Here is a 27,486-nt window from a genome sequence, read left to right as displayed (position 1 = left end):
GTGCCAGGCACACAGTAGGGGCACAGGCGACTGAAGGAACTGAATCTCCATTTCTGCAGTTGACTGTGGACGCAGAGAACCAGTGCCAGCTCCCAAGACGGCCTCCCTGGCTGGCCTCCCAGGCTGGCCTCCCTCACGTGTTTTTCCATCTCACTTCCTGACTAGGTGGAGACAGAGCAGCAGTCCGGCTGTGGCCTTTTGTGCTGAGTTTGGTGGAGGCTGGTGGCAGCTGCTCCTCCAGGAGAGCCCTGGAGGCTGGGGAGGAAGGAAGGACGAGGGGAGGGCTGAAGGGAGACCAGAAGCCTCTACAAACGGGTCCTGTGCCCCAAGGGGACCGAGCTGCTCAGGAGAGCAGGACCGAGGCCTCCGGCTCTGCCTCCAGCTGTGTGACTGTGGGTGTGTCACTTCAGCTCTCTGAGCAACTTCCTGTACAGTGGGGCTGTTGGTAACCGGGACCCGAGGGGTTGTGGATTGCAAGTGATGCCTGAGGCATACAGTAAGTGCTCCATAAATGTACCAGTCACTTCTGCCCCTCGGAGAGGTTGCAGGGTAGCCTCTGTCTTCTACACATGGGGATACTGAGGCCCAGAGAGGGGCAGTGACTAGTCCGGGGTCGCAGAGCCTGTATCTTGCTGGTTCCAGTTGGGGCTTTAGCCGTCTCCCTGCCTGAGTCCCAAACGGCCAGCAGGGCTGGGCCCTGGGCAGACCAGGCAGGAGAGACGGGTGGACCGAGGGTGGGAGCGGGAGACAGGCGGGAGGCTTCGCGACAGCCCCTTTGCTGAGGGCCAAGTGCTTTGGTGGGTTTCTCACGAAATCCTGAAAATCTCGGAAGTCAGTAGCTTCGAAGTCTCCGTCTTACACATGAGGAAACTGAGGGTCAGAGAAGTGAAGCCACTTGCTCCTGAAAGCCCATGATGGTGGGAGAAAGGGTCTCCCGGCCCAGATCTGTTCCTCGAATGAAGGAGGAGACAGTGGTCAGCCCAGGGAAGCACAGCGCACTCTGTTTGGGGGGCTCAGTCTGCTTTCCCAACGCTGCAGAGGCGAGGGCTCCCCCACTCCTGCTCGGCCTCAGCTCAGCTTGGCTGAAGCCCGCCCTGCACAGGCTCAGCCCCAGAGGCAGCAGGTGGGCACCAGGGAGAGATCCGACCCCCGGACACCTGCAAGGCTCCAGGTGCCTGGCCTTGACCTGGGGCCTCAGTGGGTCCCACAGTGTGTCATCCCAGTATGGAGAAGAACTCGCTGCCTGGACCTCCTGGCCCTCTCCCCCCTCCAAGAAGAGGGTCCCTTCTGTAAGACCTATGTGCCTGACGTCTCTAGGTACAAACTTTCCACAACCCCAGGGGACGTGGGGAGGTGTCTCAGCCTCTGATTTCCCCAGGGGAGACCAACCAGTCCCCCTGGAAGTTTTGACTGGAAGAAAGCAGAATCCCCCACCGAAAAGATGATTGCCTTTGGGGGACTCCCTCCCTTCCCTTGGATCCACTGGGCACCAGAGGACCTTCCTTGTGGGTACTGCTGCCCACTGGCCCTGTGCCTTCTGGCGATTTGGGGGCCATCTTTGGCCCTTGCTTTCCTCACCTCTGCTCTGAGTGAACTTCGACTTTCCACCCCTAAAGCTAAAGACGAGCTTCATTTCTGAGAGAGGAGGGATCCACCTGTGGGATTATAATGACAACCTCTGGCCATACAAACCCTGACCCTGTGATTTTGCAGTATCCACTTGATACAGACACCCTGCAGAGGGAGATGCAGCTGTTTTTGTTATGGCCATTTTACCGATAATAAAAAATGAGATGGTAAATGGAGGAGAAACTTCAGAAATGGGATTTCCCCCTTCCGCGGGCCCGTCAGAGAACCTTCCCTTCCTCCATTAGTCTTAGGACTCCTTGGGGAACATCACTAGTGGGCAGCTTAAGGCCATGGCCCCGGGCTTTTAAGCCCAAGGGAGAAAGATCCCATCACAGAAATTCAGCGGGGACCCTGGTTTGGGAGTCAAAGAGTGAGGCGAAGAAGTGGGGGTTGCATGGGAAGTCAGAGAAGGCATGTTCCAGGTGAAGGGAAGAGCGGGTGCAAAGGCCCTGGGGTGGGGTGAGCACTGCCTTCACAGACTCTAAGCAGGCAGGGTATCACGTGGAGAGCCTGGCCCAGCAGAGGGTGTGGCACAGGCCACAAGGAATGTTGATGACAGGCTCAGACTGACGGAAAGCTAAGCGGAGAGCCACTTGAGGAAGCTGGTGTTTCAACTGAGTTTTGAAAGCTGTCACAAACGTTTATTGGTGGGTGAACCACACAGTCTATGTACTGGAAAGGATCTTAGAGCTCTCCCCACTTTACACCAAGGGACGGGTGGCCTTTATGACTCCTATATGTAAAAGGGCACTAGTGACACATGAATGACAATTTACAAATTGCAGATGCACGTTTTGCTGTCGTGATTTTATGTAAACCATTAGTTGATTAGTTATTGATTATGGACATAGTTGGATTAATATTTACTGTATTTAAAACTGTTTTCTATTCATTGTCTTTGTTCCTTTCACACACACACACACACTTTACTCTTTTTTTCTTTATGTTCTCAGGTTTTAATTGAGCATTTTATGTGATTTCCACGCGCTCTCTCTCTCTCTCTCTCCTTTTAGTATAAAAAATACATCTTAAAATGGCTTCCCTGGTGTCCACATAAATGTTCCAGGAAACTAAAGATGGGTCCACAGTCAGTTCAGGTGCCTAATAAGAGTGAGCTCAATTTCTCCCTCCTAGTCCTCATAAAATCTCCATCACACCTTTTCGTTATGATTATTTTAATGAGAAAATTCAACATTAAACACCCTCTTTCCTTTGCCTCCACGTGGAACTTCTCTAACTCTCCTCTACTCCTAATGTCGACCCAGGTTTCTGAACTTTATCATTTGCCTTCTCTCTGAAGAACTTCTTTTAACATTTCTTGCAAGGTAGGTCTGAGTGGCCACAAATTCTATTTTCATCATGGGAAGTTTTTATGAGCCCTTTACTCTGGAAGGATGAGTTCAAATGACCATCGAACTCTTCTTTCTCTTTACAACATTTACCTGCTTCCTTCCACTCTTTTCTTGCTTGCCTGGTTTCCAAAGAAAAGCCCCGTTTTATTTGTATTTTAGCTCCTCTACAAATAAGACGATGGCTCCTCTTCAAGGTTTTTGTCTTTGATTCTCTGAAATTTGAATAGGACATAGCAAGCTTGGTGTTCTCCGAGGTTCCTGAATCTGCAGTTTGATGTACCTCAATAAAAGGCTATCATTCATTATCACTTCAAACACTTCCTCTGCTCCTTCCACCTCCTGGTACTGACTCACGAAGGTAGCACCTCTTTTGTCATTGCCTCCCTCTTCTTTTATGATATTTTTTGTTTTCTTCAGTCTGGTTTTCTCTCGCATTGTAGTTCGAGAAGATTCCATTAACATATCCTGAAACTCACAGCTTCTTACCTCCACCCTGGCCAGTGTGCTGGGGAGCCCACGTTAGGCATTCTCCATTTATATTAGTGCTTTTTATTTATATTCTGGCATTTCTATCTCCCTGTTTACATTTCTTCTCAGTTCTTGCATGCTGTCTACATTTCCCATTTGATCCACGACAGTGTTGATCATAGTGGTTTTAAATTCCTGGTCTTATGATTCCAGTATCTGCCACGTCAGCCTGGTTCTTAGGCTCACTGCGTCTCTTGACACTGTGCTTTCTCCCCGTGAATATTGTATGTTTCCCGTTTCTTTTGTTAGAGCCCTTAGCATCTTAATCATAGTTCATTTAGTCCCCTCCTGTCTACTAATTTCAAAATCTCTGTCGTATCTGAGTCTGGTTTGATGCTTGCCTATCCCTTCAAATTGTGTTTTTGCCTTTCACTATTCCTTGTTTAAAAAAAAAAAAAAAATGTTGTCAAAAGCTCTCCATAATGTCACAGGCAAAAACACCTGGGCCGAACAGTCCTCGAATGTGAGATGTAAGACTACCTGGCTAGGATGTTATTATTTGCTGTTAGCAGCAGCTGTTAGAGGTGAAGACCTCTCGTGGCCCTGCATCCCAGGGTTTTGACCTTCCCAAGTGCTTCTAAGCTTTCTAAGCTGTATATATATTTTTCCCACCACTGGGATGAGAGATTTCTAGAGCAGTTGGGATGGGTATTTCCCTTCTCCCATGTGGAAGTCTTGAGCTGCCTAAATCTGGATATTTTCCTTTCTCCAGGCGGGTAAATTGCTACTAGACCCGAAGGTGGACATGCTCTGGTAAACTAGTTTCCCTCGAGGGTGGGCTTTTGTGAAGGAGAACAGAATGCTCTGGGTATACTTCAGGAAAAAAAAAAAAAAAAAAAAAATGGTCACTTTCCCCCTCCTTCCTAGGAAAGCCTGAGGGAATTGTTCTCTGATCCTCACCCTGAGAAAGTGGTGGGGTTGTCAGAGGTAAAACTCGTTAAGACTGTGGAGTCTCGGAGCTCGCCACACCCCACCCTTGTCCGTGAGTCACCTTTGGACTTTCCTCCAGCAGAGGGCTCCGCTCGGTGGAGCGTATTGCCTCTCTCAGCCCCTCTCCAACGCTTAGGGCCGGGGTTTGCCCTGCGATCTTGATTCTCTGATGGAGCTAGGAAGAGTCATTGATTTTCAGACTGGTCAGCTCCCTTCTTGTTGGGAGGATGGAAGTGACGGCCCCCAAGCTCCAGATGGAGTGGACTACAAGCTGGGAGTCTTGGAGCCCTGGATCTTCTCCCATTCCCATCTTTCGAAAAGAGAGGAGATGTCCTAGGAGCGTGCTTTAGCTTCCCTTAAAGCAAGATCACACAGATCACCCACCAATGTGACGCTGTAGGATGAATGTTTTCCTTGGTTACAGAGCAGAAGTGAGTTTTCTTTCCTTGTTCTTCCTGGCCCAGAAGCTCTGATGCCAGGCCCACGCTTTCTGGGTGAGATGTTCATGTCGGTGATAGGCTCGAGGCTCATTAAAAGCAGAAAAGTCAAAACAGAAATCACGTCATTAAGAAAGACTAAATGTAGTGAGTGTGGCCCCCTGGGGTGGATGTGAGGGATGAAGCTGTCCACTCTAGGTCAGACAGGTGGGCGTCTGCTCAACAGCAAAGAGGAGTGTCCATGTCTGCCACTCCCTTGGGCACACTGGATCCAGGGCCACCATCCCCCAAACTCAAAATACACTTTTGCTATGCAGGTGTCGGTCCTTGTAGCCATTGAGAGGTGCTACCGACCACAGCCCATTGGCTGGGCCGTGGAACCCCTCAGCGTCACCACACGCGGAAAGCAGCGCTTTCTCACTCTGGATGTGGGGAGCACAGACACTTGAGAACAAAAGAGTAAGAACAAAGCTTTATTCTAAGAGCCGCAGAAGGTACACAGGCATCCTGGGAGGGAGGGAAGTCAACTGTTGGTAGCAAGGGTTGTCCTGCTTCCTCTACGACTGGTGGGAAATGGCCACGGTTCTCCATTTTCTTTCATGAAGACCCAGTCACTGGAATTAGAAGAAACAATAGCTTCAAATGACCCACCTTTGTGAACAAAGCTGCACAGAAGTGAGTAGGAAGGAAATTCTGTGCCTCTGAGCCTCCAGTTTGCCTCAGGATCACAGAGGTCTGGTCTAGCCCTGGGGGTCCACGTCTAAGCATGGCTCACACAAGGTCCAGCATGGGAGGAAGTAGGTGTTCTCTCAGGTTGGCATTTGCCTCTTAGGTCCCAAAGGAATGGGTCCCGGCCCAGAGGAGGAAGATATGGTCAAGGGTCCAGTGATTCTGTGTCCCAACAGAGCCCTGGACAACTGAGGAAGGGGCCCTCAAGGCCAGGATGACTGTCCTGGCTTCACCCACACAAGAAAAGCAGGATTTCCAGGTTTCGAGGCTGACGTGGACCTCAAAACCTAGAGACAGGCTTATCGTCTCCTGAATAAAATTTAGGGGGCTCCACTTGGGCGGGCGACCAGACAAGGGCCTGTAATTGGAGACAACCGTGCTCCGGGTACACTGCTGTGTTTAGTGTTGGTTCCCAGGTGGTCGTGGGGGCTCTCTGGCTGTGGGGTGGGACTCCCGGCACTCCGGCCCCAGCTGCCCCACAGAGCTACGTGGTGCTCAGGGCACCTTCGCATTCTGAAGAGATGCCTAATGCCCCCAAAGCAGATATCGGATCTGCTGCCGACGTTTCCCTTCCAAAGCCCGTTGGTGCTGCTGAAACTGCCCCCGAGGGGGCTGGACTTTGGTCTGCCAACAGTGGGCAGTGTTGCCCGCTGTGGGGCCCGACATGGGCTGAAGTACCGGGCACGTGGGCGGCCAACTACAGACCCAGAGGCAGCAGATGTAACCGAGAGCGGGGTTGGGCATGCAGCTCAGGTGACAGCAAAGGCAGGCTGGGTGCTGGCTCGGAGGGTCCTTGTGGGTAAGGACTCACCAAGGGCCGGCCGCTAGGGGCTGCCCCGGGGTGTCCATGCTGCAGGAATGGAGCTGGAGCCACCAGGCCTCAAAACTTGAGGGAGCCCTAACTAATGGTGAGGGCTCCACATACCCGTGGGCGGTTAAAGGGGAGATTTGAAGTTCGGGTGGGGTAGCAGGACCTCCCAGCCGGCAGGTTGGAGGCATCTGTGGCTGAAGCTGTGCTGATCCTGGGGGCGTCGGGAGGACCCAGGAGAGGGGAGGAAGCTTGACTGGACCCAGCAGGAGATATCAGAAGAAGAGCTGAAAAGGGGAGGCGGGTGCCGTTCATGGGAGTGGCCCCACGTCAGCCGCTGTCTTTAGAGCCCAGCCTGCCCATGCGCTGACGGGGGCGCTGGAACCCATGGAAGAGGCAGCAGTTGGCAGACCAGGAAAAAGGAGGGCACTAAGAGACAGAAGGGTCCACACAGTGTTGGGGGCTCCGTCGAGGGTGCTGGGGATGGTGGGGGAGACACAACCGGCACCTGCTGTCACTCTGGCTGAAGCCCTGGGACACGGAGGGCCGGGCTCCTCCCCGTGCAGAGGGGGAGACCCCCACATGGGGTTTTGACCTAAAGGAGGCAAGGGAAGGCAGACTTGGCCTTTTGACGCCACCCTTGCCCGGGGCAGGGGAGGGAGCAAGCATTGGCAAGGTGTGTGTGAGGGGGCTGACGACAGGGAGTGTGAAGAGGAGAGGGCGACGGGAGCCCCACCTCCTGCCAGACACAGGATGCCCAGAAGCTGCCAGGGTAGCGGATTCCGGGGGCCGCTGCTCTCTCCTGGGCCTCCCCTGTTGTGCATTCCCTCTGGCTGCCGGAAGGACCAGCAGGTGGAGGAGAGGGGTGCCTGGGCAGCAGGAGGAGAGCCGGAGGGCTGCGGGCGCTGCGGTCTCAGACAGCCCGGGCCTCGCCCCTCAGTGTGGACGCTCTGGAGTGCGGCCTCCTTCTCCGGGACAAGATCCCAGCTCTGGGGGAGGTGGCAGCACCATCAGAGGGTTCCCTTGCCTACGTGGCAGCAGAGGAATCTTTCCTTCTCAGAGCCTAGAGCTGTCAGGTTTGGGTGCACAAATCCTTGAGGTGTCACCGTCCACCCCACTGAGGCTGGACCCCTCCTCTGCGGCAGTGGGGGACCTCGGGTGAGGCTGTATGAGCTTGTGATGGCATTTCGCTGGGGCAGGAGATCACACATGAGGTGTAGAGTTCCTCGTTGGTTCTGGCTTCAGAGCTCTTGGCATGGAGGTTTCTCTGCAGAGACCCAGGCCTTAGCGCTAAGGAAGAGAGGCCTCCATGGACCTCCAGGGGCCTGAACTGTGTGCCCCTGGTGCCATGGGGGCCCTTTCTCTGATGGTCCTGCTTCTCTGTAACCGTGGGGTCTTCCCCCTGGCCGGCCAAATCTTTCCTACTCTCTCCCAGGTCTCTGTGCGGGGGTCTTGGGCACGCCTGGTATTGCGGGCGGCAAGGGGTGACTCGCTGCTCCTGCACCAAAAATAGAGTTAATTTACCTAGTACACTGGCTGATCTGCGGGACATCTTGGAATTGTCAGCAGACAGCATCAGCCTCTTCTGGAGGCTGGACCCCCTGAAAGGAACACCGTGTCTGCAGAATCACAGAGTAGCATCTTTGAGATGCTTTGACAGACTGCCAATGCAAAGTTACTGGATACTTGCAGCATGACCTTCAAGTTGATGCTGGGTCAGGGGCACCTGCATGACCTTACCAGCCAAGGGAACTGGGTTGGCACAGTGAGCAGGCTCCAGGTAGCTGAGTCCTTCTGGAAGGTCCTTGCCTCCCAAGGTCATGAGCAAGGGTAAAGAGGGAAGCAGATGGGTAAAGTTGGTTCCTTGGTTTGGAGAGCTGAGCTCTCTGAGCATTCTTCTTTAGCTGCCAACTCTGCATAAGGGAAGTGGATACTGTTTGGTCCATAGCTGGGACACATCTTTGGAACGTGTGCGCAAAGAACAGGCACATGTGCACAGAAAGCACTAATCTTCACGTGCATAACAGACATGTGCCTTCATCATACTCCCAAGACAGATGTGCCATAGATAAAAAGCGGGAGGGAGAGAAACAAGGGATTGCGTCATGGGCCAAGGCTACAGATCCACCCCCGGGGACCTTCCCAGGCATCTGATCTCCTGCTAAGAGTTGAGGGCTTTCAGCTTCAGAGCTTTGAGCTAGAGAGAGCAGGTCTGCCCCATACACTGTCAGGAAGGATTCAGGACCAGGACCTGGCAGCAAAGGGGCACCTCTGAAGAGGGGAGTAGGTTTTCTGGCTCCGCCTTTCCTGTGCAAGGCAGCTGTTTTGTGTTCAGTAATTGTGTGTTTGGCCCTTACCCTGGGAACAGGGAAGGGGGCAGCTGCCCGAGAACAGAAGTGTGGGCACCTCCTGGAGCCCTCTGGGGTGGCAGGCAAAGTGTGGAGCAGGGCAGGCTGGGAGGGACACCCTGCCCTATGACCCTGCAATTCCACGCCAAAGCATTTGACCAAGAGAAATAACTTTCCTAAAAATCTCACAAGAATCTGAATGTGAATGTTTTTGCTGCTTTAGTTGTACAGATATTGGGACTGCGGAGGTCATCGACCTTTTCTCTAGTGAGTTTGCTCTAGGTTTCCAGCTTCTGTTCTGGAATAAGTAAATGCTGCTTTTAGCAAGGTTCTTCTTCTGGGTGGGAAAAGGGGAGCTTTATATTTGCATTCACATCCTTCCGAACAATAAACAATAAACCAAAATGTTGTTTTAAGATAAAAACGTCTCCCCCCGACCCCTGCAGGCCTCCCCTAAATCCCACCAGACCCCAGGGTGCCATGTTTTGGGCACATGGCCTGCATTCGATGGGCACGATCTGTGCCACAAAACCAAGTAACGCCTTCTCTTGTCTTCCAGTAAATTCCGTGTCATGTTTTCATTTATGCTTAGACAGGACAATCTAATCAATCCCTGGGATTTTAAAGTCACATTCTGCAGTTAATCACCTCTCACCCCAGCCTCCATCCTAAGCTCCAGGGCTACAATGGAAGGGGTTCGGTGGGACCATGGGTCCTCCCACTGTGGCATGGGGTCTGCCCCAGAATGACCGCTGGTGATAGATAGATCCCTGCTGCCCTTGGCAGGTGGGACCTTTGCATGAACCCCTTGACTGGGAGAGGGCGCTGCAAGGCAGCGGACTTCTTAGGTGACAGGGTCGGCCTGTTGTCACTGTGAGGTTGCATTGAAGGCACCTCTGTTGGCTCCACTCGCTAGGGCTGTCGTGCAGGAAGGCTGGCAATTTCCACCCCCACCCCTCTGCAGGACTGGCCACGTAGCATGCCACACGCTGCTATGGTTTGAAAGGGTCTCCAGAGTTCATGTGTTGGGAAATTAAGCCCCCAAGTGACAGGGTTGAGAAAGGGGATGTTTCAGAGGTGATTTGCTCATGAGGACTCTGCAGTCGGGAATGGATGAGTGCTGGAGCGGCTTCTTCGTTCTCAGCATGAGGTTGTTATAAGGGCGAATCCGGCCCTCAGCCACCAGAGGAGGCAACGGGGAGGGCTTCGTCAGATGCCAGCATCTTGACATTGGAACTCTCAGCCTCTAGAACTGAGAAATAAATGTAGGTCCTTTATAAATTACCCAGTCTCTAGTATTCTGTTACAGTAGCACAAAAGAGGTTAGGAAAGAGAAAACTCAAGTCCTCACCTTAAAAAGAGGAACAGTGTGTGGTGACGGGTACTCAGTTAAGAACCTTTATTCTTAAAATATTATTTATACTACATGATCCAAGGGATAAGGGTACAGGAGGCACAATGTAAATTTACACATCACAAGGGACACTTTTGGTGGCATACTTTCCATAATATAATACAAAAATAGGAGCTCCTCAGTACCACCTCTTGATAAATCATTAGACTTTTGCTTACATTTATGTACACTTGTAAATTGCACTGAGAAAATGTACACTTGGAGCAACTCTGTCTAATCAATGTAACTGTAAGCAGCATTGGTCCCTCGTAGCAAGTGTGAGATCACAGACCTGCTCAGTCATTTACGACGTGGAAGAAAGAAAATAGATTCTCCAAATGATTTCATGAAAGTCTAGCTTTAATTGCAACTTTTTTTCCCATGAAGGTAAAATTCACAAAGAAAAATTGCTTACTTAACAGGAATGCAACATGATGTTTTGATGCACATTACACACTGTGATATGGTTGTCAGAACTGAGCTCATTGACACACCCACTAACTCACACTTACCTTCCATGTGTGTCCTGGGCAAACTAGGATCTACTGTCTCAAGTGCCCAGGACACAAGATAGTGTCACTGCAGGAAGCTGGCTGCTGGGGAGCTCTCCAGAGATCCTGCATCCTGCAGCCAGGACCCATGGCAACCTGTGACCAGCAGCTCGCCATGTTCCCAAACTCCAGGCCCTGGGCGACTCCGTTCTGCTATGTGCTCGCAGGTTTACCTTCCACGTCCAAGGGAGACCGTTTCATTCTGTGTCTGCTTATTTGACTCAACATAATGTTTCCTCATTTCACATACATGGTTGTGACTCCCAAGGCCGCCTCCTTTTTGAAGGAATAACATTCTCAGCATAATATGGCGGCCACGCTTTTGCATGTGGATATAAATCAGTCAAGAAAATTAGAGATCCTTTTTTCAACAGAGGTTATTTTAACAGTGTCTTTATCCTTGGGGGTGCTGCGACAGAGATAAAAGGCATCAAGGTGGGCCTGTTGCCTATGCCTGAAAATGGAAAAAGCCATTTGCCCAGAGAGGTGTGGGCCAGGGTGGACATGAGCCAGTGTGGGCATGAATGGGAATATAAAGTGTTCAAAATAAATAACGATCACACAGTAATTAAAAATACACCCCCAGAGCTCAAACCAAATCTCTCTGAACGAAGACACCTCTAGAAATAGAGTCAAGTGACTCAAAAGCAAATATATAAGACAAAGGATTTCTGTGACTGAAGTAAACCAGAAGTTAATGCAAGTCAATAAGGGTAAGCTAGAAAGAGTGACCAATAAAGAGAAGTAAAAAATAAGTAGGGAAGGAAATGATTTTTCGATATATAATGGGCACTGAGTTTTCTGAAGCAAACAAAAAATGGATACCCAGCTAACGGGAATGACCACAGGTTTTAAGAGGGTAGCAGTTGTCCTCTTCCAAGACTGTCATTACGTGCAGGAACAACAGTCAGGTGCAGGATCACAGGTCCAAGGGAGGTGGTTCGAGAGAGGATTCATTAAAGAATGAGAGAAGCAAATGGAGGAAATGAAGCGGCATATTCCTGGGCAAGGCACAGAAACATCAGAGAAAAGCTCTGTTAGGTTGGAGAAGCTTTGCCGAATGGTGATGCTCATAAAATTCACAAAAACAAATTCATATCACAAGGACCAGCAGAAAAATATTGACGCCAGTTCCATGTAAAGGTACTGGAGGGAGAATAAAGGATTAAGTACTGAGTAACGTCACTGTGAAACACAAAGGGTCTCAGTCTTGATGAGTCTCGGTTACTGGACAATGCCCTTTTCCAAAACTGAGGCAAATTCATCAAGAAAAACGAGGTAAAGCATGAGCAGGCGTGAGCGATGTGAATGAGAGAAACTCAGACGGAGGGGACAAAGTCGGGGGGGGGGTAGTAAGAAACCCTGGAAAACCGGCTCATCGAGGTGACAAAGTGGAAGAAACGCAGTGCAGAGGGCTGTGTCTACAAGAAACAAAGTCCAAGAGGGAAATGTGTGAAACCAAGCACGAGGTGCTAGGAGGTTTGAATAAATGCCCAAAGTCAAAGATCTGAATACAGGACATCTGAATACAGAAATGATTGAGGGGCCCGAAAGAGAGGCACCAAAGGTACCAAGCCAAGATGAAAAGCTGCAGCTCCATTTTTCTCTGGAAATGAAACAATAATGCTTTGGGGTTGTTTCTTCAAGAGCATCTGAGCACCGACTTGGAACCGCCAAGACCAGGTGATGGTCTAGTGAGACTTCCAAGAAAAAGGGAAACCCTCTGGGGCATCCAGAATGAGAGTGCAAAAGACATAGAAGAAAAGGAAAAGCAGAGCATCTTTACTCTTTCAGAGAGAACCCAACTGTACCTGAAGGAAATGAAGCGACACGTTGAAGATCTTCCAGGAAAGACGTGGGTAGCCGTGGATTGGATAGCAATCAAACTGACTTTTATCCGATGCATCACGGAAACCCTGAGATGATATTGTTCCCATGTTCCCTTCCAGAGGAACACAAAGAATAAAATCCCTAGAGGGACATTGACGCAGGGCAGCTGGGAAGTGCCCGGTCAGAAGTACCGTGTTCAGTGAAGACACACTGAGGGGGATAGGAGGGAGGGAGAGGGGGAGGGAATATCGTGGCGGGGGTTGCTGGGGGCACTGCTTTGTAATTCACTAAGGTCTGCCACTCTGTAGGGTTTTGCTGGCATCTATGTTCTTTTACAGAAAAGGCCTTAAAAGCAACTGGTAGCAAGTAACTGTTTTCATACAAAAACACCTAACATTAAATATAGAACAGTCCTAGGCACTGTTTTTACCCATGGGAGAGGAGAAACAGCTAGGCAACTGTTGCCCTATGTCTTGGAGTCTGGTTCCAGTTCTGGACTCTGCAAGCTCCCTCCTCTAAGCCACAGAGCCACCTGTCTTCCCAGGTGTCAGTATAGGAAAGGACAATACAGACCCAGGTGGGGCATCCCTTGTGGGGAGACAGAGAGGAGACACAGAGGAGGCTCCTCCTGGGGAGGGTGGACAGGACCAGCAGGCCCCTCAGGCCCTGCAAGGTGACCTTGGGTCCTGATCTCCCTAGGGTTCTGTTCCGGCGGCACTGGGGCCTGTCTGCTGCCCTCTGCTGAGTGTGTCGTCTGTGGGCAGAGAGTGTCTGTGAATGTCTTCCAGGAGAGAATTTCCCTGGGCATTCACCTGGACAGCCTTCACGGGCGGACCCGGGACAGTGAACCTGAGGAGGGAAAAAAGGGGTCTCTAGGACCCCTGAGCAGAAAGGCTGTGTCCCCTGAGGATCAGCAGGTCTGATGACACTGGGTGGCCCCAGGACCCTGTGCCTCCCGTCCTACCCTTTTGTTGGATCCATCCTCAAAGTTAACTTTCTAGTAGTTGTCCATTCTGGAGGCTTGTGTCCCATCTCCACACCAAATAAAGACAAATAACAAGAAGATCACTATGCTGTGATCAGAAAACTACATTTTCAGACTTTAGTAATTCTGCTGGGAGGAGGTTACAGATGCTCTTGCTTTTTACAATGTAACGAAAACATTGCCTCCATGTTTATTAATTCATAAAATTGGCAATGGAAAGAAATGCAAATAACTTGCAGTTCTGCCCTCTGAACAGAGTGAGTTATGACACTCTCTCCTTCAGATTTTGTGTTTTGTTCACATTTGACATCCATAGCAAAACAACCCATAGAAGCTCAGCTTCAGAAACGGTGCTATGAGATGTACCCCGCTTCGGGGCTCCACAGAAGCCAGGGGGCTCCCAGAAGTTGAACTACTTACTCCCAGCTGAGTTTGCAGGGCGAAGTATCCCCTAGCTGATGCTGGGGATCTGTGGAGCCCACAGGATGCACAGCTGGGCCACCTGAGCTCCATGTGGCTCTCATAAAGAGGAGACCCGCCACGCCTGTCTCCCCTTCACCCGTTCCCAGGAGACCTGAAACAGGGAAGTCAGGTCTCTATCCACATCCACATCCATCCATGAGCTGAGTACTCCCCATTCCCCTTGGGAAGCCTCGGAGGGCAGGATTGGGTCCTGCAGGGCTGGAATGTTGACCCACTCCAAGGACACTTTGCACAAAGAACACGGTGTGCGCTACATCCGGCGGAGAAAGCACGTGGTGGCCCTCCAAACTCTCCTGATTCAGGGGAGGAGCTGGTCCAGCAAGCATGGCCAGCGATTCCCTGAGATATGTCGCCAGGGCATCCTTGGCTTGCCTGCACTGATTTTAACCATGAACTTAACCTCCCCTTGCGTGGTCACGGTCATATGCAGTAGTGGCCACTTCAGTGCCGTCCTAGGTGACTGCTGGGTTTCCTAAAGTGCAACGAAGAAAGTTAAGGAAGCCATGGAGAATATGTGCACTTATTTGACTTCTATTCTCCCTCCCACGCTCACGTTTCCTCTTCTATTCTCCTTCATCTCCTTTTACTTCCTTGATTCCTTCTTTTCAAATCAGGGCAGGATTTCTGGAGGCAGATTCCTGTCGAGAGAATTATTTGAAGGTTGCCTCATCCTGACAGATGGGAGGAAGACCGTAATCGTGCATGTTCAGAGTCACCCAGGGCAGGAGAACCCGGGGGGTGGGGTGCACAGAGCACGGCCTCACTTCTCTGGTCCCACTCAGCAAGGTGGGGCCCAGCTCCTCTGATCCCTGCCGCAGCTCCCTGCTTGGCCACGCAGGGTTGCTCCGCATGATTCAGTGGTGCAGCCTGGACTCAAAAACCAGGGCAAGGCTAAGAAAGAGGGTGAGGAGGGCTACAGAGGGAGTTGACAGACACTGAAGATCCAAGGACCTCAGGTATCTGGATGAGATCAGCACTATCAGGCAAAGGAAAAAAAAAAAAAAAAAAAAGAAAAGAAAAGAAAAAAGAAAGAAAAAAATGGGAAGAGGGAATGGGGAAGAGCCGCAAATAAAAGAGTTTGTAGATAAAACAGAATAAAAAGGAGACATGAAGAGGAAATAAAACGCTGCATATTGCTGGTTCCATTATCCTCATCCTTAGGACCTGTGAAATTGGCTTCTGCATGCACAAGGACAGTGATGGTGATGGTGTGGCCTTGGGGAGAGGAAGGACAGGTTAAAGTCAAGGTGAGAAATCGGGCCCCTGCGGCTCCTGGCGTAGAGTCCAAAGTCAGAATCCAGTTCTTCCTCGTCTCTGGACTCCTGTCTCCGGGCCTCGGTCCCATCCCCTCTGCACTGAGGAATGGGTCTAGAATCTCCAGGCTTCTTTTCCAGTCCAAACGTCAACCCGCGATTAAGGAAGGGAGGCCTGTGTCCTCCTCTTCCTCCAAGAGGTCCACCGTCTCCGGGACCTTCTGGGCGTGACATTGACTTCCCCATCTTCCTCATACCACCTCTTTTCTCTCTCCTTGTTCTTTCCAGTTTCCTCTTGCCTCGTTCAAGCTCCACTCTTCATATTTTCGTCCCATGTGGGGACACTGGTGGAAAGACTCAGTTAATCCTCCCCGGTTAATCACTGAATCCGCCACTCCATCCAAACCCGGGGCACCCATCTTGGTTCCTGGGGGAGGGAATGACAACCCACATACATCAAGTAAGTTCCCAGGAAGCTCTCGGGGGCCTTGGGACGCATTTGATCTTCACAACAATTCCATAACGAATTAGGGAGGATCAGCACACATTTAGAGGTAAAGTAACTTGTCCCAATTCCAGTCATGTACAAGTGACAGCAGGTGGATTTACAGCTCTGCCTTCCAAAAAAGGAAACAACAATGATGGCACCAACCTGGGAAGAGTGGGAGGGGAAATTCCCGGGAAGCCTCGGGACAGGGAGCAGGCTGGGGCCTGACCGAAGAGGAGGATCAAGGCATTACTGTCTGGCTGGACAAGTGGACAGAGAGGAGCAGCAGCATCCTGGTGCTGCTGCCCAGAAGCGCCAGGGCACCTGGACAGCAGGCTGGTGCAGCCTCTTTCCACATGTCCTCTGGCATTCCTGTCCAGCCTTGGAGGGGCTTGACGGGCGGCTGGGCGCAGGTCTCTCAAATGGGAACAAAAGCAGGTTTTCCTCCTGGTCTCAGGACTGGGGAATTAGAAGAGGAGTGGAGTGAGACCCACAGAGGGGGCTACGCCTCCTCTCAATGTTCTTTCCCAGAAGGACCCCTTAGTGTGTGCAGAAAGCCCAGAGGAAATGCTCTTCCCTCCCCCAAACCTGGGAGTGTCTCTTAAACCAGGAGTGGACAATGAGGACAGAACAGAAGGTGCTGCTCTACGGCCTGACGGTGCAGAGTGGAGGGTGGACTCCTCCCCCAGCACCTGGCGCCCACTTGAGCCCTGAAGCTGGGTTCGCCTGGTACCACTGAGGGAGGGTGGGCCATTCGATCACTTCCCTCGCCTTTCCACACCACGGCCCAGGCAGAAACCTCCCATGTCCCCTTTTCAAGAGATGCCCCTGACCAGTCCCAGCCACGTGCTTTCACGTTTGGGAGACACAGAAGCAGGACAGAGAAGGTCTTATGAAGAAGACTGTTTAACGAGCGGAAGCAAAAGGAGCTTACAAACGGGATGCTCAAAGCCAATCAGCTTATGAGCTCTGATTCCTGTCATTAAAATAAGAAAAGAACACGTATATCCCATTCCTTTTCATTCCTACGCCACGCCGCTAACGCCAAATAAGCAGGTGGACCCAACCCCTGCCAGGACCCTCTCCCATGAGGGCGTACCCCAAGGGGAAGACCCCCCACCTGCAGTCTTCATCTTCACTGCTCGAATCTTCTGCTGATAATCCAATCTTTAGAGACACAAATGTCAGCAACGATGACACTCGAGTCCCCCCCGCCCCGCTCCCCGCCTTTGTTCTACACCAGTTGAGGTCATGGTGGATGCCATGGTTTGGGTGTGGTTTGTCCTCCAAAGGTTCATGCGCCTGAGGCTTGGTTCTCCCTGTGACCATGTTGAGGAGGGGTCTGGGGGAAGGTGGTGAGGTCACTGAGGGCACGACGCTCAGCGGCATCTGAGTGGTCTCCTCACACCCTGGTTAGATCCCTCCAGAGTGACGTGTTATAAAAAAGACGCCCCAGACCTCTGAAGCCCCCTTGGCTCCCTGTCTCACCATGTGATTTCTGCCTCTTGCATGTGCGCCCATCATGATGTCACCTGTCGTGTTTTGATGCAGCCAAGAAGGCCTCCTTCACCAAAGCCAAGCAAATGCCAGTGCCGGGCTCTGGAATCTCCACAACTGTGAGCTGAGCACACTTCTACACATTCCCCAGCTTCAGGTGTTTTGTTACAGCAATAGAAAACAGACTAATACAGAGGATCACGCAGGATCAGCCTGATCTGTCCTCTGTGTTCTCAGATCCCTCCCTGGGTTTTGCAGAGTCAGAAAACCTCCTCAACAGATCACTCCCATCAGTTACAAGCCTTCAAGGGAGAGAGGAGATGAAGGACTCACCTTTCCAATTCTCACTTCCACTGGCCCTTATCACCCCCTCCTTCAAACACATCAACCTGGGAAGGCAACTCGGATGCCCACAATTTGATGACCCCACGCTAGAGTCAGAGCGGGTCCCCACGAGAGCGCAGAAGTGTTCTCTCTGCCTCAGGCACACGACTTCTGTGGCGTCTGCTGGATACCCAAATGAGACTAGTGGGACGAGGCTCAGAAGATGTCGTTTTCCTTTTTTTATTTTTTCAATTTAATTTAAACGTGGACCGCACGTCCACGTAGCGTCTGTCACGTTGGATGGCAAAGCCCTCGATTCTAAAGATGAGGAAGACATGACCTCTCTTCCCTTGATCTTCCCTTGCAGTGTAGTTTGCTACCCTGACCCAATCACTCATAAGTAGTCCCTGAGCACATGCATAAGAGCCAGGCGCCCTGTGGGGGCACCAGAGACACGAAATGAATGAGGTCAACGTTCAGGTCCAGTTGGCTCCCCAAAGGGCCCAGCATGTCCTGTCTGTGCCCAGCATAGAAGTGGTGAGAACAGGAGAGGTGACAGGGAGGGGGGACACCATGCTGTCTTCATGAGCCCACCCTCATTCCCCTGACCCACGTGGGTACTTGGCTCAGGGTGGGACACAACAGGGTGGACAAGCTGAGGAGGGAGCCTCTGGGCACCTGAGCCTAATTCCAGACCAATGGGGTGTTCATCAAAGGCTCACAGGTCCTAACACAGTCTTCCCAGGACTGGGCTCAGGGGCGTGGAAGGGGGATGATTCAGACCCTGCCTTCACAGTGACCAGCCGGGGCCGTAATTCCTCCACGAGCCCGAGGACATACACAGGCAGCACTTGCAACCGACAGGTGAAGACATTCCAGGGACACTGTTGAAGTGATGTCTTCTGGACCATCCGAGGGAATAGCGGGGACCTCCTGGCCTGTGGGATCAGCCCACAGAGACGCACTGTGCTTACCCTGGAGCCCACGCTCCCTGCTTGGCACCTACCCTGCAGCCGTGCCCCACATGCCATGTGAAGAGTCCCTCTGATTTAAATGTGCTTCTGGGGCAGATAACCCTTGGCCCGCTGTGTCTACACAAAGACCGGTTGTCAGGCAGCTTCCAGAAGCCAGTGAAGCACACCCGCTAGCCCCTGCCCCAGCTCTGCGGAGTTCAGACCTGGGCAGCTCTGCCTCAGGACCAACCCTCAGGTCTGTTCTCCTGTCTCAGACTCCTGACAGAACTGGGTGCGGCACGCCGGTGGACCTGGGGAATCACTGCAAAGAAAAGGGCCCTGTCCCGCAGTTCCTGCCTTGTTCGGTTGTGGAAGATGAATTCGGAGATCTTTTTCAGAGAAAAGGCATGTGAGTGAGAAAAGAGTCAAGAGTGAAGTATCATGAATAACCCGATGCCAGGAGCGAATACTGAGACCTGCTGACCAGTGAAGTTCATTACGAAATGAAGTTGTCACTGGTCCATTAATAGGGATCATGAAACACAGCTCTGTCCTTGTCAAGCGTCCTGTGAACACGGCGCTGCTCCATCCCTTTGACAATCGTCCTGGGTTTCATGGGGCGTTTCTCCCATATTACTTGAGGCATACTTCGCATGCAACAAACGGCACAGTTTGATTATGGATTCATACACATCCATAATCATGCAATCACGGTGATGGCATTTTGGGTTGAAAACATTGACACTGGTGACTAGAGGGATCTCTATCCAGAGAAACAAAGAAATGCACCAAAGCTCCCACACAGTCACGCTCAGAATCACACCACATGGATGCACACAGAGACAACACCAGCCCCCATGGACCCAACCCTCCATCGCCCAAAGGAAGCAGAGTTGCTTCCCAGAACTAGAGAATGGTCATTGTTGTTTACCTAGAAAATCAGGGTGGTCTCACCCACAGCAGGAAGCTCGAATCGCTAGGGCTCTGCACACTAAAGCCAGCAGGACCGTCCCACCCTTCTCGTCATCTAGATTATCGATCGGCAAGTGACAGTGTCCAGGACACATACCATTTTCAGTTTCTCTTGGATCCACCTGTAACTAAAGAAAAGGAGTCACTATGAGGATCAGGCCATCTGTGTCCTGGGTGCACAGGCTTTTTGTTGACCTGGAGGCATCAGAAAACCAAATGGCACACAGTGGTCAATTGGAAACCTGCCCCTGCCAAAAGACACTCCAGTCTATTCTGGTTGGTAATTACAAAATTCTTTTGTCAGAAGGGAAAGCTGCTGCTGAGGACAAAGCTTGCTACCACACAGTGTGCAGCTGATGCTGACATTTGTCAATGCCGCCTCCAGTGAGGTCTCAGTTGGCAGCGGACTCTCCCTGGAAATTGCCCCCACCAAGGAAATGGTACATGGCATCTCTCATATACACATTCAGATTATCACCTCTTCGTGCAATGGAATGAGAAGGAAACCAAAGAGACACTTCAATTTGGGACAAACTCGAGTTGACTGACCAGGGCATATCCTGCTCCATCTTGTCATGAGGAAGTGACTCCACCAAGGCACTGGGGGGACACAGACTGGCTGTCAGTACACGGATGCTGTTGCTGGTGAATTATTCGGGAACATTACTTGATGTGGACAAGGGGCGAGAATGTAAGGCAAAGGAGAGGAGCAGGAGAGAAATGAGAAGCAGAGCCTTTGGCTTTCCAGCTAAAGGCAAAGTGTACTTGTGAAATAGTCATTCTTTAAAAGGGGGGTAAGCCCTCAAGTACATGCTGTGCCTCAGTGACACAGTCCCAGGTCTCCTCCTGCCCATTCAGTAGCTGAACTCATCTGCCACTATCTTCTTGCTCTCTTCCAAGACCGTATCTTCCCCGGCATCCACGTGTGGGCTTCGCACAAATTATCTCTTTTGTAAGAGTTTGTACTTAATTTAAGTAACGTTCATTGGAAGACTGGATTCAATTTTAGGAAATGTTCTATATGTATTGGCTGACCTTTTTTTTTAGACAATAGTTTGTACAGAAGGTTTGAACGTACTGGAATCCTACCAATGAAAAATAACCACTGGAAATCACATGACATTTTCCCTTCCTGTCTTCCTTTCTGTGCAACGTGTGGTATCTACTGAAGCAGTGGCTGTCCAGGCTCCTGCTACCCATGACAGTAAGAGAGTTGATGGTGGAGTTCAGCTTGCCTGCGTGCTGACGCTCTGACCCAGCTGCACAAGAGACTTGCAACAAGGTGGGGGTGGGGGTGGACCTCAGGTCAACAACTGAGTTGTACTTTTGTTTGTTTGGAATTTCCGCAATCTACCAGTGCTGGGGACTCGAACCCGGGTCTGCAGGTTCAGAGGAAGGCACTCTACGTGATGGGCTATATCGCCAGCACAACTGAGTTGTACTTTGAGTTCTTATTTTCATTTGTACCTTGGGTCTGTGTGCTAATGAATTTGAGCATCTCTAAGGCATGCGGTGATGGTGGGATTAAATAGAATAAAATGACTCCCTGACTCTTATCTGCTACCAGTGAGGGGTTCAGCAAAGACCCCGGCAACAGCAGATTATTGCTCTTTGTGGTCCCACGTGGAGCCTGAAAACCCTCAGACTACGTCACCTGACCAGAACCATAGGAGCCTTTGTGTACTTCACATTCTGTACTCCAAGGGGGACTGTAGCCAACAGCAGTGACCACTAAGGCCACCTGTGGAGAGCGTTTGGAATATCTGCAAGCCAAAATCCTGCCCTGCAAGTGTACACAAGTATGTGGAACCACCTGGCGTGTGACACATGGCTGAGAGACAAGGGCAGTCCCACAGCCCGGAGCACCAAGATCGGGGCCCATTCCTGAATTCTCGCCTCTTCCACCTAGTGTCAAGAGGCTGGATCGTTCAGCTCTGAACTCTCTCCATCTAGGCAGTGGGGACAGTAAGCTGACCTTCAGATTTGGCTGTAGCGAAGGTTGAAAGAACTGACTTGTACAAAGTCTGCAAGAGTGGGTGTTGTTTTTTTTTTTCCTTCAGAAAAATAACACTTGTACTGTGCATACGAGAACCTATTTTCTGAGGAAACGCGCACGCTCACAAGCACACGCACAGTCTCTACACATGGGCTCCGAGATACTCCAAACCTCCTTCATCACACGTATCCACACCACCGACATCACACAGCTGCCCCAGGGAACATGGTAGATGGTCAGAATTCTTCACTGGATTATCAGTTTCCTTCACCACATCCCAGTCCCCTCTTCCATCCGGCATCTGGAATCAGGAGGGCTTTCTAGACAAAAATGGTCAAGAAAGTCCAGCTTTTCTCAGCACTGCTGAGACCCGCGGCGGAGCTGAGAACACGTACAGTTTTCACTTGCTCTGAAGTCCACCTGCAGTCACAGACAGGAAGACTCTGTGACCATCATATATCATGCCAAGTCCCGTGTGCACAGGTCTACTGTTCACTTTGGGGACATTAGAAAACTGGATGGGACACAGTGAGGCAGGCAATGACCCCCAAATAAAGCCTAGAGGGCACTTGCCAAAAAGACAGGAGCTACTCATGAGAGATTCGGCAAGTCTATTTTGGTTGGCACACACAGAATTCTTTTTTAACTATGAAAGTGTGTACTGAAGAAAATGTGCATTATCGTATAGTTGGCGACCGATGCTGTCATAACTGAATGCCGTCTTGAATCCGGCATCAGTTGATAATAGGTTTGCAGCTGACATTCCTCAAAAGGAAATTGTATAATTCATCTATAGTGTACATGGCCATATTTTTAAGTCTGAATTTGAATGAAAAAGAAAGAAACAAAAAAAAATCAACATTGATATCTTGAAGAAGGGTCCTCTTACCTGGGCAATAGATTGGGTCTCGTCCTCTGCCTTGTCACATGAGATCACTTTCATGAGGACTTCAGAGGAATGTAGGAGAAGATAGTGTAGCTGTCAGTACATTGGTGCTGCTGTAGAATTACTCAGGGAACTTTCTTGATGTGGACACGTGGCTAGGGTGGGGGTAGGTTGTCAATTAACATGCATAGACTCAATTGCTGCTGCAACAGGCTCCTTAGCAGATGAGAGAGGGAGAAGGAATGAACCAGGACAAAATGTAGACAAAATTAATGGGACAACAATAAAAAAATAGGTTAATCCACTGGCACAGTTGAAGATTTCAACATCCCTTTCTAAGTACTTACAGATCCACCAGGAAGGAAATAAGTAAGGATAGAGTTGATCTCGACAGCTCTGTTATGTGTCAAACTTTGTCCCACCTAATACATGTCAAAGCCCTGACACCAGTCCCTCAAAGTGTGCCCTTATTTGGAAATAGAACTCAGTTAAGGTAATGTCGTATTGGAACAGGGAGGACTCCTTTTCCGTGTGACTGCTGTTCTCATAAGAACAGGAGAAGGATCCAGGAGGGACAAACACCAAGGTTGATGGAGGCAGAGTGTGAAGTGGAGGTGGCTGCAAGCCAGGAAAGTAAAAGATGGCCAGCGAACCTGCAGGAGCTGGGACCAGGTAAGGAAGGAGCCTGCCCTAAGATTTCATAGGGAGCATGGGCCTGCCTAAGCCTCCATTAAATCTCCAGCCTCAGAACCCTGAGACAGTACACCTCTAGTATGTCAAGCCCACCAGTCTGGTCCTTGGTCATGGCAGCCCTAGGAAACTAACAAAGTACTACCAAGCAATGAGGCCTAATTGGCATTTGTACACTACTTCACTCAACAGTGAGAGAATACACTTCTTCTCAAGGTCACTTGAGACATTCCTCAACATAGACCACTTTGTGGGCTACAAAACACCTGGACAAGTGTGAAAGAATAAAAACAAAATTATACAAAATGTACTCTCACACCAAATGAAATTGCATTAGAATTCAATAACATAGACCTGGAATGCCATCAAATATGTGGAGATTAACAACACAGACTATAAAACATATGGGTCAGAGAAGAAGCCTCCAGGGAATTATTACATATGAACAAAATGTAACGAAAATACACCTTCTGAAATTTGTGGGATATAGCCAGAGTAGTACTCGGTGGGAAATTTGTAGCATTGCGTGCAACATTATAGGAAATAAAAAGACCTGAATTCAAGGATCTAAGCTTCCACCTTAGGAAACTAGAGAAAAAAGACCAGTGGACTGTAAGGCAGAAGAAAAGGAAAAGGGCCATTATTGGCAAAAAGCAATGTAATGAAAAATGGGAAATTAACAAATCCAAAGTTCAGTTTTCTAAAATGATCAACAAATTTGGTTACTCTCTAGCCAGACTAAGCCCAAAGAAAAGGAGAAGACACAATGAACCAATAATATAAATGAAAGAGGAATTCTCATTCCTGATTCCATGGACATTAGAGGATAATAAGTACTTTTGACAACTCTCTGCTAGCAATTGAACAGCATGGAGAAAACAGACCCATTTCTTCAAAGGCAGAAAGACCAAAACTTACCCAGGAAGAAAGACAAGTTGAATAGGCCCATATTTAAAGAAATGGAATCAATAATGAGTTAACTTCAAAAAAGAAACCACCAGGTCAAAATGCTTCTACCTGTGATTCCTACCAAATTCTTAGAAAGGGAAACATAAACTAACCATGCAAAGTAATCCCAGGCAACCCCAACCCTAGGCATGTATCCAGTAAAACTAAAAGATAGGTCTCCACAAAACCTGAAAGGAATGTTTATGGCAACTTTATTTATGGCTGCCCAAACTGGAAGCATCCAAGATCTCCTACCATAGGGGACTATACCAACAAACTTTAGTACGTGTATCCAGTGGGATATTTTTTAGCGATAAAAATCACTGAACTATCAAGCAACTGAAAACTATAATAGAAACCTTACATTTATACAGCTAAGTCAAGTCGTTAGGTAGGAGACCAGGCCTGGGGAAGGGTTAGGAACCTGAAACCTCTACCTGAAAAATCTGCCTAAAACTACCGGTGAGGGGAAACTGGGGCCATCTTGAGGTTAAGCGGAGGAAGCGAGACAACTTACAAGGGAGTCCAGTCCCCTAAAGAGAAAGTCCCCAATTTTAGGCATGGGCAGTAGCCCAACTTGTTGCTACTTAACATATCATTAGTATTGTGGTTTTCTCTCTATCTGTACATTTTCCAGGGGGAAAAGAAAATTCGGCATAGGTAGTAGAAAAAAAAAAAAAAATCATTTGAAGTTCAGCTGTCAATCGATCCCAAATCCACGCCCCGCCCCCGTGGGGGAGGAATAGCTCAGTCCAATCAAAGTCAAGCTCCCCTATGCAGACTGCAGCTCGGCGGCGCTGTACCCCCCAACCCCCCACCCCCTCACCCCCGGAGTCTTTTTCTCTGGCTTTTGATAACCCTCTGCCTTGCCTGCCAACCTCTCAGGTCTTTCTTGACTCTTTGCTTGGGAGGCCAAGAACCTGGACCCGAGACCCCCTGGGGACCCCTGCCCTTGCACCAATAATATCATCAGTCCAAGAAAAAGCTGCATGCTCTGTGATACTAACCTTATGGAATTCTGGAACAGAAAATACTATAGAGGTAGTGAAAATGTCAGTTGTTTCCAGAGGTCTTGGAAAAAGGGAAGGCGGAGTAATGGATAAAGCGGAGGGAATATGAAGGACGGTGGCCCTACTCGTAATGGTGATAGATGACATTAGGCCTTTGTCAAAACCCACAGAACTGTGCAACGCGAGTGACCCTCAGGGCAAACTCTGAACTGTGCTAATGATAACCTGTCAGTGTTGGTTAGGCCTTTGCCTTAAAAGAAAATGGTATTTTTCTTTATTTCATTTCGTTTTACTTTATCTTATGGAAAATGTTGTGGTCTTTTTCCATTTTTTTCTGGGTGCATTATAGTTGTACATAGAGATGAGATTTGTCATTACATAAGCATACATGCACACACTATAACCATATAATTTGGCCAATATCACTCCCTGCACTTCCGTCCTCCCCTCTTCTCACCCCTTGGTCCCTTTCTTCTACTGATCTCCCTTTTAAGAGATCCCCCACCTTTTCTTTTCCTTCTTCCTCTCTAGCTTCCGCATATGAGAGAAAACATACGACCCTTGACTTTCTGACTTCCGTCACTTACCATGATGGTGTCTAGTTGCAAAAATGATATTTTAAAAAGGAATATAGGGTAGAGGGTTGGATTTGAGAGCACTCTGTCCTATCTGTTCAATTACTATTCTAATCTAAAATTGTTCTAAATATTTTCTATGTCTTATTATGAAATCTGGCATCGCTACTGCAGAAGGGGGACCTTTCAGTTCATGTTCAACAATCTGCATTGTTAACATTTGGTTAAGATGTTGTTTACTACTAATGCTGCACAAAACTGCACTTCTGGAGTTGTAGCAATGTTGGTTGACTTAATGAATTTAAATTTGTACATGTCAAGTAGAAAAAGAGTATGGTGTGGCACATTTAGAGCATTCTCTAAACTGTGGAACTCTGAATGAACCAGACCTGTTGATGACAGAACTTAAGGAGTGAATTTCCACTATATCTTTGTCTGACTCTTCTTCAGGATGCACACTATTGACTGGTCAGAGACGGATTCCCCTGGACCACAACTTGTGGCAGTCAGTGGGATACCTTGACCATGGAGAACAATGTCAGGGAGGGAAGATCCTGGGAAATGTAAAGCAATAGAGGCAGCTGCTGACATCTTGCTGGCAGATGACCACAGGGTAATTAGTAACAATTGATTCACAGCTCAAACTTTTTTAAATCAATGCATGATAATTTTACATATTTGGGGGCCCAGTGTGATGGTCCCCTACATGTACATTTTATGCAGTGACAGTATGCCCAGCACCTTGAGTATTTCTATTTCTCTGTGGTGAGAATAATTCTGTCATGTGCGACAGCATGGATGGACCTGGAGGATATTAAGTGAAATAACAGAAAGACAAATTCTATACAATCTCTCACAGGTGGAATCTAAAAAATTGATCCTCCTAGAAGTTGAGAGTATCATAGCAGTTACCTGAGGTGACAGATGATGTTACAGTCACTTGTTAGGAAAATATTCAAGAATTTTCTTGCCCTGCCAGTGACGATAGTTAACGATAATGCGCTCTGTGTTTCAATATAGTTAGAAGAATCGGAGTGATTTGAGTTCAAACTTTTGATCTCAGTTTTCACCACTGGGACACAAAACACCTGAGTCAGAGTTGGGCTTCAAAGAGACTCTGCAGTTTGGTGTGAACTTTGACAATTGTGTGAGAAAATGCCTTTACTGAGGTGAGATCATATAGAAAGTTGGAACAATGGCCAAGAGCACAGGGCTGGGGCTACATGGGCTGGGTGCATATCAGGTGTAGAAGCCGTGCACACCTGAGAAGGTTAAACAGACTCATCTGTGCCTTAGCTCCCTGTTTGGAGATGGAAATGTCCATCTGTCCCGTCTGATAAGACTGGAAGTGATGATTGACAGGAAGAGCCTTCAGCAGACAGGTTCTCTCATAGCGCCCTGAAGTGCTCACTCATTAAATGTCTGGAAGAATACGCCGGTTCTTTGATCATGGTGGAACACAGACATGGCTGCAGAGCAGTGGAGGATCAAAGTCTGTTCTTCATCCTTCACATAGGGGTAATCTTTGCAGCTCATGGAGAGAGATGAACTAGCAGGGACTATGACCCCAAATTCACCAGTAAGAGAATTGAAATTGGGAGATTTTAGGTGACTCGCTCAGAGTCACAACACTGATGGGTGATGGAACTGGGAGAGGAGTGGAGTTGTTTCCCTGGGGACGGAGATCCCTGAACACCCGAGTCCTCTAGGTGAGGTCAGAGAAGCTGAACCATGAGGTCTTCTCACTCTTTCTCAAATCCGCCGGAAAGTTTTCCCCAGGAAGACTGATGTCCAGGAAGATTTGAATGAGCCAGGAGAGGGGCTGAAATTGCAGCCCTGTCTCCCGCCTCTAGATTTTAATCTCTTTCCCGTGACCACCCCTGAATAAGCAT

The sequence above is a fragment of the Sciurus carolinensis genome, chromosome 8 (genome assembly GCF_902686445.1).
Source record: "Sciurus carolinensis chromosome 8, mSciCar1.2, whole genome shotgun sequence".
NCBI classification, from domain to species: domain Eukaryota; kingdom Metazoa; phylum Chordata; class Mammalia; order Rodentia; family Sciuridae; genus Sciurus; species Sciurus carolinensis.
Note: the sequence above shows the minus strand (reverse complement) of the source record.